This window comes from Leptodactylus fuscus, chromosome 3, assembly GCF_031893055.1.
Source record: "Leptodactylus fuscus isolate aLepFus1 chromosome 3, aLepFus1.hap2, whole genome shotgun sequence".
Taxonomy (NCBI): Eukaryota; Metazoa; Chordata; class Amphibia; order Anura; family Leptodactylidae; genus Leptodactylus; species Leptodactylus fuscus.
Genome location: NC_134267.1, coordinates 199,949,386 through 199,964,680, shown reverse-complemented (window position 1 = coordinate 199,964,680; position 15,295 = coordinate 199,949,386). Strand labels below are relative to the sequence as shown.

Below are 15,295 nucleotides of genomic sequence, written 5' to 3'. Positions count from 1 at the left end.
TTTTCGTCTTTTCATGTCTTGCTCTGCTGAGATCTCGTACATGCTGTGAAGAGTCTCATTTACACAGAGTGCCAGCAGTAATAAGAAGGAAAGACATGTTTGTTTTCATGCTCTCGTGTCGGAGCACAATGGCACATACCATAACAATTCCCGCATTGTCTCCCTTCTATTTATATACCGAGGCAACATCACCCCCAGCAAAGTAAACAGCACTGTGAGTTTTAATTCATTTTTATTGAGTGCAATTTGGATTTTTTTTCTTCTTTTTTTTTAATACAATATTTTTTTTTCTCTTCTTTGAAATTACTGTTACAAACTCCAACATTTTGAACACAGGTGACAAATTTCCGGAGGGGGTAATTGTACAATGCAGGAACTTACAGAAATATACAGCTATGTGGGTGTCATGGAAGCAAGGTTGGGGCAAGAGGGCAGAGAGCGGGCAAAGAAGACCAATCCACTTCATCTCTTTGGGGATAGACATGAAATTCTGCACCATGAGGTGACACCGGCTGCTGTCAAGTGCTCACTGGGCTGGACCCTGCAAGGGAAAGAAACCATAAGTAACTTGGATATTGCTTAGAACATAAAGATTGATATATGTCTTCTATAATAAGAAAGATAGAAATAAGGGTTGGGTTGGCGCTACTTTCGGAAGTCCCTTATAGGGTCCATTAAAGTGTATCTTTAGTCATAGACAACATTTCATAAATGAATAGTGCAGGTGAATCTAAGAAACTATGTAATTGTAACGTCTCTGCCTGTTCAGGTCTCTGCGCCACCCTCCACTTGCACACTGCAGCGCAGGAGGAGAGTTCAGTTATCATTCCTTGCTTTTGGTTATTGTTGATCTGTCTGAACACTGCCCTATTTCCTCATCTCTGTAATTAATTTTCCACCATTAACATTAATTCTCCTTCTCCTTGTTTTGCCTCTGCTCCTCTAATAGTTAATCTTAGCCTTACATGTATGATTGACAGCCTGGGGTCTGGGGTGGGTTTTGGACTTCCTATATATACAGGTCATCAGCCCAAACAGGTTTTCTGGCTGTTGAGACTCTGTCCTTGCTATTGTATTGCACTTACTGACTTCTGACCTTTGGCTTCCCTTATGACTACGCTTTTAGATTACGACTTTGTACTGCTTTGTCTCTCAGGCTTTGACCCTTGGCTTGCTGGCTCCTCTTCTGTGTTGTGTTGTCTTGTCCTCGTTTTGTGTTTGCACTTATTCGGTTAAGGGACAGTCGCCCAGTTGTCGCCTGTTTCCTAGGGCAGTTCAGGCACGTAGGTAGGGACGGAGGGGAGGGGGGGAGTTCAGTTTAGGACTCACTGTCTCTATCTTCCTGATCCTCCATGGTTTCAGCAGCACTAAGGAATTGTACAACTAGCAACTCCCTAACAGTTATATATCTTATTAGGGAGATCTGTTTCCTTTACCACGTATTATGCTGTTCTCCTGCTACTTTTCTTCAATCTACATGCTTAAATCCATCTCTGTATTTAGCCTAACACAGAGAACTTTACGGATAGGGGAAGGGGGCTGGTTAATTGAGTTATTGCCTCATTCTGTGTACTCCTAGCCTCTTATCTACAACCTAGCAGTATTAAGAGAGTTCAGAATAGCAGAGTGTAGAAGCAGCCTTTTATTTCAGTGTCTTTTTTTATCTTCATATACTAATATGTAAGAAGTAACTCTGCCTGAAAAGTGAATAAGAAATCTTTCTTTAATCAGTTATCGTCTATCACTCATCTATTACCCATAAACGTTAATGTTAAAAAAATAACAGACAATTAAAGTCTGTTATTTTGATCAGAGTTAAAAGTCAAAATAATACACCTGTGATGGATTTATCGCAAATGGAAGCAAACAGAAAACATTAAAAATCCCATTGATATGAATGAGATTTTTAACACATTTTTGAGGGATCTGTTTGTGTCCATTGTTAAGATTCTTTGACGGATGTTGCTGATGAACATAAACAATAGTAGTGAGAATGCAGAGTATATAACATACTATGGGTTATACCTACCCTGTTTCCCTGAAAATAAGACAGTTTCTTATATTAAATTATCTAACAAAATATATGACCTTTCTTATTTTCGGGGGATGTCTTATGCAGCGGCTGGAGCGGGGAACAATCGGCAGCCATGCTGATGCTTCCTTAGCGGAGCGCCGGCATGACTGCTGGTTGTATGTGATCCAGAAGGTGAAGGGGGGGTGTCTTATTTTCAGGGAAACAGGGTAGTATAGGCAAATATATTGAATAAAAGCATATACAGGGGCAACATGGTGGCTCAGTGGTTAGCACTACAGCCTTGCAGTGCTGGCGTCCTGGGCTTGAATCCCGCCAGGAACAACATCTGCAAGGAGGTTGTATGTTCTCCCTATGTTTGTGTAGATTTCCTCCCATATATTGATAGGGAAAAAATGTACATTGTGATTCCTATATGGGGCTCTTAATCTACATTAAAAAAAAAACATGTATAACATGTATCCAGTCAGGTCACTGTAGCTTTGATTGCACTTCCCCCAGGGTCACCGCAGATCCTGTGATTGAGCCTCAGTAGTGACCCTGGGTGCATGATGTCAGAGAAGAGCATCAGAGCTCCCGGAGAAGGAAAACATAGATGACTGGACACTGCAAGGAGGCCCAAAAGAGGTGAATATAAATGATTTTTATTTTGCTAAAACTGGTATGTTAGAAGAGGTGATAGGTCTTCTCTAAAGAGCACCTGTCTGGTCTGAAAAGCCTAAAGATGAGGATTGTTTATCCAAATATGCTCACCCATTCCAAAGATATAAGCCTGGTTAGTGTTGGTGCAAATTAAGATTTACTATCCAAGTGAGCAGGAACACTGTGCTTTTTCAGGGGGTGCGGTCGCTGTGTGCTGTATTTCATGCATTATAACCACCCACTTACCTAGTATAACCCCCAATCTACATCAACAATAAAAAAAAAAAAGCTTATAACTTTGGAATTGCTGAACAGATTTAAATAAACATAACACCAAAATGCTCAGGGTGACAATGAGCTTTTCAGACCTAATAACAAGTCATATTAAGGGGGCATTCACACGGAGTAACGCTGGGCGTGTATCACAGCCGTACACGCCGGCGTTACGGCAGACTGCCGAACACTTCCCATTCACTTCAATGGGAGCGCTCGTAAACGCCGCTGTTACGAGCACTCCCATTGAAGTGAATGGAAAGTGTTCGGTAGTCTGCCGTAACCCCGGCGTGTACGGCTGTGATACACGCCCGGCGTTACTCCGTGTGAATGCCCCCTAAGGCTAAGGCCCCTCGGTGCAGAAACGCAAGTTTTTTTGTTGCAGATTTTGTTACGTTTTTTTGAGCCAAAGCCAAGAATGGCTACAAAACAAATGGAGAATACATAGGAAGTTCTTATAGTCCTAACTTCTTCTCAATCCACTCCTGGCATTGGCTTAAAAAAGTGAAGCAAAATCTGCAACAAAAAAGTTGTGTTTTCACAATGTGGGGCTTAAAATTGAACAAAGTCTTGTACATATTTGGCTGTCAGACCAAGGTGCGATTCTTCCTTGTAAAGTTCTAGGATACTTACCCAGCATTCCTGTAATAACTGATACAGACAGTCTATATCTGTACTAAAAACACTTGATAAGTATATCTTAATAACGGTGTCCTCCTTACATATATCATGTGCGAATCTTCCATCTATATAGCAGCCATATTTCTATTTCTATTTGCCCATCATCTCCACTTTCTCGCCATGAATCCCAGGTGTGTCTCGCTCTGCGGAGATATATTTAATACTGTGACAGACACAGGACTGGTTGTATACCCAGGTTGTTATTATGTTAATTGCTGTGAAATGAGTTTATATTTATATATCTATGCAATCCTATGTACGCACACCAGGCGCAGAGACAGAAAAGGCTGGCGGGTTTATCTTAGAATTTTACTGTGAGTGTGACAAATCCTGAATAATTCTCTACATTAAGAGGAGAGTGGTAGACAGGAAGATCATCTACACATCCGGATCTTAAGACATAAAGATGTATCGCTCTGTCATACAGCAGGATTAACAGATAATAACTTAGGGAACAGTATTAAGCTAGACACTGACCCCTCATGATAAAGGAAGAAGGGAGTTCAGACGTGAAATTCCAAAAACTTTCAGAATCTTCTTCAAATACCTCCAAAAAGATTCAAAATTTGCTTCAAAAACCTGGTGGCTCAGTGGTTAGCACTGCAGCCTTGCAGTGCTGGAGTCCTGGGTTCGAATCCCTTCAAAAACATCATCTGCAAGGAGTTTGTATGTTCTCCCCATGTTTGGGTGGATTCCTTCCCATTCTACAAAGACATACTGATGGAAACTAAAAAATGTAGAATGTCATCTCTGTATGGGGCTCACAATCTGTGGAAAAAAACACAGCATGAGATCCCAATGCAGGGATTTTTGCAATACATGGATGGGTTTTGCTCAATTCCCATCCACTATATTTACACAGTACCCTGCAGTAGGTTAACTGGTGGCAATTCACGGCATGTGGCCTTAGCCTTACATGCAAGTGGCTAGCTAGATGCTAGTTTGTGCTGGGATTTGCTGCTAGGAGATGGGAGATAGAGCTGCTCCATTCACAATCTGGACACAGAACTGATCATATTGGTCAAATACTTCTAAACTTAACGAACCCTGTTTTCCACCTTCCCTTTATGAACTTACAGTATGCTATGTCAATGCTTAAAAATACTCCATATTAAATGTTTCCTGCAACACTGATGTTGGGAGCAGGGTTGTTTGAAAAAATAGTTCGAATACTCAAAAGATAAGTGAGTATCAATTGTACGTAGGTTGTAGTGCTTGAGGGGGCCAAAGACCCTTCTGCCACATAAAAAGACACTAATATAAATGGTGCATGGTATTTGTTGTAAGGGGCTGTTACAGATGTTGCATTAGACTCAAGAGATTCAGGTAAGACCTGGTTTTACAATAATTCCAAAAAGGGGGCACCCCCACTAAATAGGATAAAACGTAACCTTTATTTATAATATATTTTTTTAAAAAATTAAAATACCCCAACACAGTATTCGGCCCCTATAATTCTTGCAAAGGGCATATGTGTAAGTGTGTCTATCCACTCTACAGATTGAATAAAAGTGAATTAAATTTCTCCCAGACTCACAGGGTGTGTTTCTAACAAATGCTTCACACGTCTCCCTGTGACTGAGATTACACTTGCTGCACACTATATACTATATACCTCTCATCCAGCAAACCAGAGGACAGTCTATAGAGTGTTAACACTGATTACAATGTGTCGTTTGTATTAACCCCACAATACTATTTGAAGCTGTACACTGGTGAATAAGGATTTAAGTGTGATAGCTGCAGCTTGATATTGAATAAACAAGACTTCCCTATTGTCTGTAGATATTTACAACGTGGAGCAAATCCCATTAACACACAAACACAGCCCACAATCTAGCAGTTCATTTAAACTGATAGGTAGTCACTAGTCTGTGATCCCTAATCTCAGGCTGAAGCTAAAGCTCATTGATAACCCAGAGCCTCAGTGTTCACTGCTGACTTTTGTTCAGGATCACAGCAAGTTTTTCACACCTATAGTGTGTCTAATCTACATTGTCTCAACGTTTCTTTTGTTCTAAATCATCAGGAGACATTCTCAAACACCCTGCCTATGATAACAGGCTATGGCTACCTAACACCCTAAACAATGTAGTGGTGTGCGGTCAAAACCGCAGTTCTCAGGACCCTGATGGTGGGTCCTGATCCTTCATAGAGGCTGGTCAGATCAGGAGCACCTTATAGTCCTGTCTAGGTTCATATATAAGGCGCACCGGACTATAAGGTGCAGCGCTGTCCGGTGCGCCTTATATGTGATTGAAAGCGGCGGCACGCCGACTTTGCCGGCAGCCGCTTAACCCCCCGCGTGCCAGCCGCTTCTATTCATTTCAAAGGCACGCTTCCATTGAAATGAATGGAAGCGCTCGGCACACGAGGAGTTAAAGGGATTCTACCATTAAAAGAAGTTCTTTCCTCTGACCACGTCGGAATAGCCTTAAAAAAGGCTATTCGTCTCCTACCTTTTGCCATAGCCAGCGCCGCCTTCTTCCTCAGCTGCGTCCGCCCCTTCTGTCTTGTCTTCTTTGGGCCTCATGGATGACGCATGCGCAGTCGGCTCTAACAGACTCTTGCAGCCAGAGCCGACTGCGCATGCGTCATCCATGAGGCCCAAAGAAGACGACACAGAAGGGGCGGACGCAGCTGAGGAAGAAGGCGGCGCTGGCTATGGCAAAAGGTAGGAGACGAATAGCCTTTTTTAAGGCTATTCCGACGTGGTCAGAGGAAAGAACTTCTTTTAATGGTAGAATTCTTATATTGGGAAAAAAATGACAGGGGTTGATGGATTGAAGCGGCGGCACGCGAGCAGCTAAGCGCTGGCCGCCGGTCGCTTCCATACATTGCAATGGGAGCGCGCTATTCAAATAGAATTCGCACATCTCTAACTTCAATTGTAAGAAGTTAGAGATGCGCGAATACTATTTGAATAGCACGCTCCCATTGCAATGTATGGAAGCGGCCGGCGGCTGCCGCTTAACTCCTCGCGTGCCGCCGCTTCAATCCATCAACCCCTGTCATTTTTTTTCCAATATAAGACATACCCCGAAAGTAAGACATAGTGGGACTCTTGGGGGTAAAAAGAATGTAGGACACTATCTTACTTTCGGGGAAACACGGTATAGGCAAACCGCCAGAGTTTCCATACGAATAATTGACCTGCGATGAATTCCAAAATCGCAATGTTTTTGTGGTTTTGGAAATCATAGCATTTCCACTGCGCATATTTTTCTGCAATGTGCTACAATTCCATCTACTTTGCAGTGACTGTAAATTGCAGCAGTTTTTGGCACGTGTGGCCCCGGCTTGAAAAAGGAAAAAGTGTAATGCGTTTTGGCGTTTTCTTCCCATTGTGTTTTTTAGCTGCTTTTCATGACATGGGGCTTTAGCCTAATCCCACACATTGCAGAAACGCAGCATTTTTGGAGAAACTGCAGAAACACAGAAGAAAACACTACGTTTTGCATTCACCGCAAAGTGAATAAGATTCTCTGTAATCTATTTTCATGCACAGTTTTGAAAAACGCAGCCTATGAATATAGCGGTGGAATATAGCGGTGGAAACCCTACGTTTTTCCCATAGGCTTACGTTTCTCTCCTGCTTTTTCTACTTCTGCTTCCACAAAGTGTGGCCTTAGCCTTAAGGTCAGTTTCTACATCACTGTAAGGGTGCATGCACACTACGTAACGCCGGGCGTGTATGAGAGCCGTACACGCCGGCATTACAGCAGACTGCCGAACACTTCCCATTCACTTCAATGGGAGCGCTCGTAACAGCGGCGTTTACGAGCGCTCCCATTGAAGTGAATGGGAAGTGTTCGGCAGTCTGCCGTAATGCCGGCGTGTACGGCTCTCATACACGCCCGGCGTTACTCAGTGTGCATGCACCCTTACAATGTTAATGGAATTATCTTTCGATCACCTTGTTATCCGCTACTACAGGATTTAATGTGCTTGAGAATGGCAGGATATCATCTTGAAAGATGTTCTTATTTGGCGCATTGATTCCATTTGGTTGCCAAGTATATGCTATTACATCCAGTCCGCTATTTCCTCAGACAAAACAGGCTGTCTTGAAAACGGTGAGCTCAAAATCCTGTAGATTTGTAGTAAAGGCAGAATCCACCTGTCTCCCTAATGATGACGTGCTGAGCTATGGAGGTTAACCATGATTGCCGTATGATAAAAGCCAAGTCCGACCTGTTCGAGCACATTCCTTCTGCCTCCTGACAATTGAATGTTCCATTTTGCAACCTTAATTTTTCCCTGTAAGTGATGTTTTCCTATTATTACAGCGCAGTCTGAACAAGCTCACTAATTGCCAGGCGGAGATGAGCAGGTAACTGAGCTGGTATGGAATGAGCCGCCGCTCCTCGGCATTCTTCTACTGAGAAGCAGATGGAGGAGGGAGATCCCAATTAAGTGCAAGTTCAGAAGCAACTGTAAGGAGAATGCGGAGACCCTGCAGGGATAGGTTAGAGAGTAGATACGAAAGCTATTAGGAACAAATGAAGACGACCGATAAGCGTCAAGCCGTGTGTGGTCATATTAGAAGAATAACAATCCACATGTCATACATTCATAAAGACTGCAGCACAAACAATGGCTGTTCTGTAACAGCGGCTGATCACAGGTATAAAGAGCGACCTGGTATGAGCCACAAGAAAGGGAATGGACTGGAAGACGTTCCTAATGAAGGAATATTCCGCATTCAATAGGCAAGCCCCTGCCATTGTACATCAGATGGGTTTTTTTTGGGCTGGATTATGATGCGGAATCTGCGTCAGAATCCAGCTAAAAAAAAAAAACATCTTCCATTGAAATCAATGGGAGCCGATCATTTCGTTTTTCGGCTCGCAGAAAAAAGAGGTGACATGCCCTTTTATCAGGCGGATTCCTTGGCTGACTCAGCCGTGGACGACCACCTCACGACACTCCCTCCCAACTAGGTCCATTAATTTGGGTGTAATCCGGAGCAGAATGCCGCGACTGGATGCCGGTGCGCTGTATACACTGCACTGGCATCCAGTCGTGGCTAGCTGTTTTTTGGACCAGATTCGGAGGCAGCCTCCACCTCAGAATCCAGCCCAACCCCCCCCCCCCCCTCCACGTGTGAACCTAGCCTTAGACTCTGAATGACATAGTACTACTGAGCAGCCTCCAGAATCTACAGATGGAGCAAAATTTAACTCTGACACCTCCGTATTTCCACAGCCAGACTCAGACTCCTGCTCATAAATGGCTGACAGTAATGGTTAGACAGACGTGTTGACGTTGATATACAGCTAAATTATACAATATTAATAATTGTAGAAAATAAACAAAAACAATTGACTATTTTAGAGTTGAATGAATTGACTTGGAACAAACCAGATTTAATCCAAATATTCCAAATTGTTTGTTTTTGAAAAAACCCGAAGAAAAGGTGATTCGCTATAGATGGATAAAATGGCCATTGCATTATACTCTGGGGTCAGAGTATAATATTGTCACGTTCACTTTGACATAACTTAAGCTGTGTTTGCCTCAGAGTCAGTGCACACAGAGTTTTTGGAGCTGATTTTGACGCTGAATTCGCCTCAAAATCAGCCCTCAAAAAAAGCCTCCTGGGGCCACTGTGCAGCATATTATACTTTGTGGGGCCACTGTGCATCATAATATACTTTGTGGGGCCACTGTGCATCATAATATACTTTGTGGGGCCACTGTGCATCATAATATACATTGTGGGGCCACTGTGCATCATAATATACTTTGTGGAGGACACTGTGCACCATAATATACTTTGTGGCGGGCACTGTGCATCATAATATACTTTGTGGCGGGCACTGTGCATCATAATATACCTTGTGGTGGGCACTGTGAATCATAATATACTTTGTGGCGGGCACTGTGCAGCATATTATACTTTGTGGAGGCCACTGTGCATCATAATATACTTTGTGGCGGGCACTGTGCATCATAATATACTTTGTGGCGGGCACTGTGCATCATTATATACTTTGTGGCGGGCACTGTGCATCATAATATACTTTGTGGCGGGCACTGTGCATCATAATATACCTTGTGGTGGGCACTGTGCATCAAAATATACCTTGTGGTGGGCACTGTGCATCATAATATACCTTGTGGTGGGCACGGTGCAGCATAATATACTTTGTGGGGAGCCACCGTGCATCATAATATACTTTGTGGCGGGCACTGTGCATCATTATATACTTTGTGGCGGGCACTGTGCATCATAATATACTTTGTGGCGGGCACTGTGCATCATTATATACTTTGTGGCGGGCACTGTGCATCATAATATACTTTGTGGCGGGCACTGTGCAGCATATTATACTTTGTGGAGGCCACTGTGCATCATAATATACCTTGTGGTGGGCACGGTGCATCATAATATACCTTTTGGCGGGCACTGTGGAACCCTTCATCATTGACATCACACGGCATTTGTTTTGTGCATTATTATTACAGGCTGTGATAACATTGCATGGTGATATTAAAACAGTTACTGTGTGATATAAAGAGCAAAGGAGTCATGGCACTGGCAAAAGCACCATAGTATCTTCAAAAGGTTTACACTGTATCCCTTTCAAATATTTTAGATTCCGCTGCAGCACCCATAACCATCATTATCAAGAATATGTTATAGTGAGGGGATAGGGGACCCTGAACAAAGTTTGCTCGGGGCCCCCAAGACTTTAGTTACACCACTGACTGTGCCCCTATTTACATTGATGGGAGCTGAGTTACAGTATTGGCGCCCGCCCACTATACAGGTACCAGAGCTATTTGCATCCAGCCCTCTATTATATATGTGTATCAGAAGTGGCCCCATACAACTGATCAGTGGGGTGGCCGGTTGTTGGCCCCCCAAGGATCAGATCTTTATAGTATATCCTAAGGATTCTACTGTCATACAAACCTCTTTAATATAGGAAGAGACCATCTGATGGCAGCAGAGTAAGAGCATTGCTCTCAACATTTTACTACTAATGTGAGGGCTAAAACTGCAGACAGCAGAGTGACACCCTTTTTAAATCTACATATGCCCTTTCTCTTACTTAAATGTGTAGTCAACCTTTCAGCACATAGAGCTTATTCGCTGCATTATGAAAAAGTATAATTTTCTAGCACTTTGTAGCCATTGAATTCATTGTTTACTTCCATGCTGCGTAAATCTGCCCTGTCATATAACGGACATAGAGATATATGGCTCATTACAGTAAGGCTAGCCATATACTTCAAGGCAGTCTGTCACCAGAACCCAGCATATCAACCCAAATAGGTTAGAGTCACTTTAATCACACAGTGTATCCCTCACTCCCTCTATTGCCGTGATATCAGCGTCTTTGTCATATCAAGATAAATAATACAGATAAGTTCTTTGGAGCAATGAGGACATACTGTAGATCTGGGGCGGATTGGCAATGTATACCAATATACAATTCCCGGTTGCTAAATATGGGCCACTCAGCAGGAAAGTTACCTGTCCACAAGACCCCTTACTATTTGGTTTGCCATAAACAAAACATTATTATACTCTGGGGTCTCCACAAACCATAATAAGTAGAGGTCCAGTGGAGATGGGTAAAAATAGCAGACAGTTATACTCACCTCTCCTGGGTTCCCAACATTCTCCTCTGGCCTCTTCAGGCCCCTGGCTGACATGCCACACCCTGGGGTCACCAGTGAGGTCTGTGATTGGGCCATATTCTGTGTGTACAGTAATTTTACACAGTCCCAGGATTGCCGCCTCTCCCTCCATGTAAAGCGGTCCTGTGTACAATAATTTTACATAAGACTGTTTTACATGGCGGGGAGGCAGCGGTCCTGAGCCCACCTATAAAATGGGGTGATGTCTATATTTTTGTCACTTTTAGTCCCTGCATTGACACTTACCTCTTTGGAGAAACAGCAACTTGGTGTTAAGGTTCGGATGCAAGGCCTCAAAACAGCAACAGCAGGAACTGGCTAATAACAGCAAGCAGTACAGTACTGCAAGCAAAGACAGACCCATAGACACCTTCACCAGAGCCCACCACAAGGCTGGATGGACTTTAGCCAAATCTGAGCATCTGAATTGTCACCAATAGAAGGCTGTACCAATAATAAGCACACTGCAAGCTGAAACCAAACCAAAACCCATGACTAACAGAGGAGGCCAAGAGCAAGTGAACCATCGTACAGGCATGGGTCAGAACCAGGAGAGGTTGTCAGAGGCTAAATCAGAAGACAGAAGCAATATCCAAAAGCAGGGCAAATGTCAAAATCCAAGCAGGCATATCACATGCAGAATCAGCAGGCAATATCCAAAAAAAAGCCAAGAGTCAGTATGAAGCAAACCCAAACAGGAAGCAAAGCCAAATTAGGAATTAGAACAACAATTAGTTGGTCCCTGGGTCAGGAGGGAAAGGGTATTATATAGGCCTCCTCATTCTCTAATTGGACCAACCCCAGAAACTTCTAACACTGTAGAATCTTCTTCCCAGGATGATATGGTAACCTTAAGGGGGCATTCACATGGAGTAACACCGGGCGTGTATCACAGCCGTACACACCGGCGTTACGGCAGACTGCCGAACACTTCCCATTCACTTCAATGGGAGCGCTCGTAACAGAGGTGTTTTTACGAGCGCTCCCATTGAAGTAAATGGGAAGTGTTCGGCAGTCTGCCGTAACGTACGGCTGTGATAAACACCCGGCGTTACTCCGTGTGAATGCCCCCTAAAGGTGTAGCAGCACTAAGAATCCTTGTATTGATATGTTGGGTTCTGGTAACAGATTCAAGATAGCTATAAATGTATATGTATATGTTGTTTATTTGTTTCTTTGTGCATGTTCATGTGTTCAGACGCTCAGATTTGGCTAAAGTCCATCCAGCCTTGTGGCGGGCTCTGGCGAAGGTGTCTATGGGTCTGTCTGTGCATGTTCATTGCGAGAAAGTGACAGGCAAAGTGCTGGAATCCCGTTATATCAGATCCAGATTCCTGAATTACAGTGGGAAAAGAAGTATTTAGTCAGCCACCAATTGTGGTGTTCTCCCACTTAAAATTGACTAAATACTTTTATTTCCCACTGTATGTGTGGTCCAGGGCGAGTCTGGAATAAGTTTCAGCACCCAGGTGTGGGGCGTAGGCCATAAAAGGTTGCAGAGCCTGCACTTCAGGGCAGATGCAGGAAGTGAGGAGGTGAGTGGGTCTGTCCTGTAACCCTGAGTCTGGTGAGACCAATTAGTGCTTATTTTGTTCATGTGGCTGGTAGTAAACCTCATGTATAGTTAAGCTATCGTTTCTGTTTAGTTATTTGCTCACAGAAGCAGGAATTTACTTTCTTTTGAATGAAGTTAAGGCTGCCTTTTATTTTGCTCATTTTGTGCCTGAAGTCAAGGTTTATTTATTTTCCTGTTTTTATTTTTTTCTAAATAAACCAGTTTGCTGCATATTTTGTGTCCCTGTCTTTGACTGTTTGGGTCCGCACCTGTGGTGCTATCGAGTTACCTCCCCCACAACATGTGCATTTGCATGTTCTTGTTTTCTTCTTTGTGCATGTACCTGTGCCTATGTTATTTGTTTCTAGGGGCATGTGTTGTTTGCTTAGAAACAGTGGTGCAAACCCAATCAGTCAAGACAGGGGCACAAAATGTGCAGCTAAATATTTAGCAAAAAACATGAAAATAAATAAACCTTGACTCTAGGCATAAAAATAAATAAAACAAAATACAGCCTTAACTTCAACAAAAACAAAATAAATACCTGCTCGTCTGAGCGCTAACTAAACTGTAGGTTACCCTAACTATACGAGTGGCTTACTACCAGCCACATGAACACAACAGGAGCAATAGTGTCTCTCCGGACTCAGGGTTACAGGAAAGAACCATACACCTCCTTTCACCTCATGGGACTGCCATGAACTGCAGACTCTGCAGCCTTTTATGGGTCAGTAATGAGCCCAGGATCTACACCTTAGCTGAGGCCTACTCCAGATCTGCCCTGGACATACATGGGCCCTATATGGGGCTCCCAATCTATAAAAAAAAAATCAAAAAAAAAATCCATCGTGTATGGTCAGAATTACAGTGGTAAGAAATCTACACTGCAACAAGCTGCAAATAAAATAATGGTATAACGGTATAAGGAACCATATTTTTTCCTGCCTACGTCTACTTTACCACCAAGAGGTTTTTCTTAAGGATGCGCTAAATATTGGATATGGAAAGAAAAGACAATACATTGAATTAATCTTAAGTGTGATGAGAGAGGGTCAAGGTAATAGGGCTAGCTCTCCTTTTATGACTATTACACTACATATAATACAAGGGTAACTACGGTGATGCAGTCCATTCAGCGAGGCTTTGTGAAGGCCTGCTTAGAAATTCCATGAACTGTTATTAGAAGAAATTATTTTCCACTACAAACACAATCAGTGAATAGGAAAATAAATGTTTATGTAATTTAGCATACATTAAGAGCGGCCTCATCGCCGGCACTAAAGTGCTAGCTGATTACTTCTACTGGAATGCTCATCCTATGTCTTTATAGCCTCAATGAAAACCACTGATAAGTGGTCATTACGCCGCAAGCTGAATCGGCCTTACTAATTCTACTGACGGCATAAAATGATCTTTCTATGGAAGGGGCTACCAGATTCCTCTGTGTCTAGAAAGTAACCTTACCGAATAATGACTTGTACTCTTTACATCTCCTTTATCGTCAACTATTATGGATATTCAGGAAGGCTTTTACTCAGGATATGAGTGTATAAGAGCCATGATTGGTGCTAACCATTACATCCCATTGACATCTAAATACGCCTATAAAGTATGGAGTCTACTTATAGAAGATTGGATATTGCATACTTGCTTACATCGTCCTCCTCTGTCAAGTTATTTAGTTATTTTATATGGTGGCCACACACTTGCAATAGCTTGAGTGGCCAACAGATATTTCTTTAACAAGTGCCCCATTGACATGAACACTTGGTTCAGACAAACATGTATGTGTTTTCAATGAGAAGAGAAGAATTACCCATTCTCAGACTAATTTGGAGATGGATAACCTACCCCAAGGAAAGATAGAGCAAGCCTGCAGTGCTAACCACTGAGCCACCGTTTGGCCCTTGCTTTTTTAACTTCTTTTACCACCACTTATCTACTTGTCCAAAAGCTACAAAATTCACTTAGAAAGACTTCTCTTTAATCCTTCAGATACATTTCAGAAATGCACCTTCACGATCACAGAATTTATACTGAGTCCATCTAAATGTGCCATTTATAATACTGGTACTATCAGTGGCGTAAGTAAAGTCTTGTGGGCCCCGATGTAATATTTTGTCCGGGGCCCCTACCTCATCCCTACAGCGAATTGTCAATAGTGATGGTTACTAGAGATGAGCGAGTAGTATTCGATCGAGTAGGTATTCGATCGAATACTATGGTATTCGAAATACTCGTACTCGATCGAGTACCACTCGCTATTCGAATGTAAAAGTTCGATGCAGAACCAGCATTGATTGGCCGAATGCTATACAGTCGGCCAATCAACGCTGGCTCTTCTCCTACCTTTAGAAGTCTTCTCCGTGCAGCTTCCCCGCAGCGTCTTCCGGCTCTTCATTCACTCTGCCAGGCATCGGGCCTGGGCAGAGCCGACTGTGCATGTCTGCTTGTAGTGC

General features: G+C 42.9%; 1 protein-coding gene across 1 annotated transcript in view; it reads right to left on the bottom strand.

The window, feature by feature from the left end:
• Window positions 1-218: 218 nt before the first annotated feature.
• Window positions 219-15,295, bottom strand: part of EPHB1 (EPH receptor B1) — a 289,639-nt gene continuing 274,562 nt past the window's right edge. The window contains exon 17 of the transcript XR_012715343.1: window positions 219-541. The gene's annotated coding sequence lies outside the window, so the exon portion shown is untranslated. The remainder of the gene's footprint in view (window positions 542-15,295) is intronic.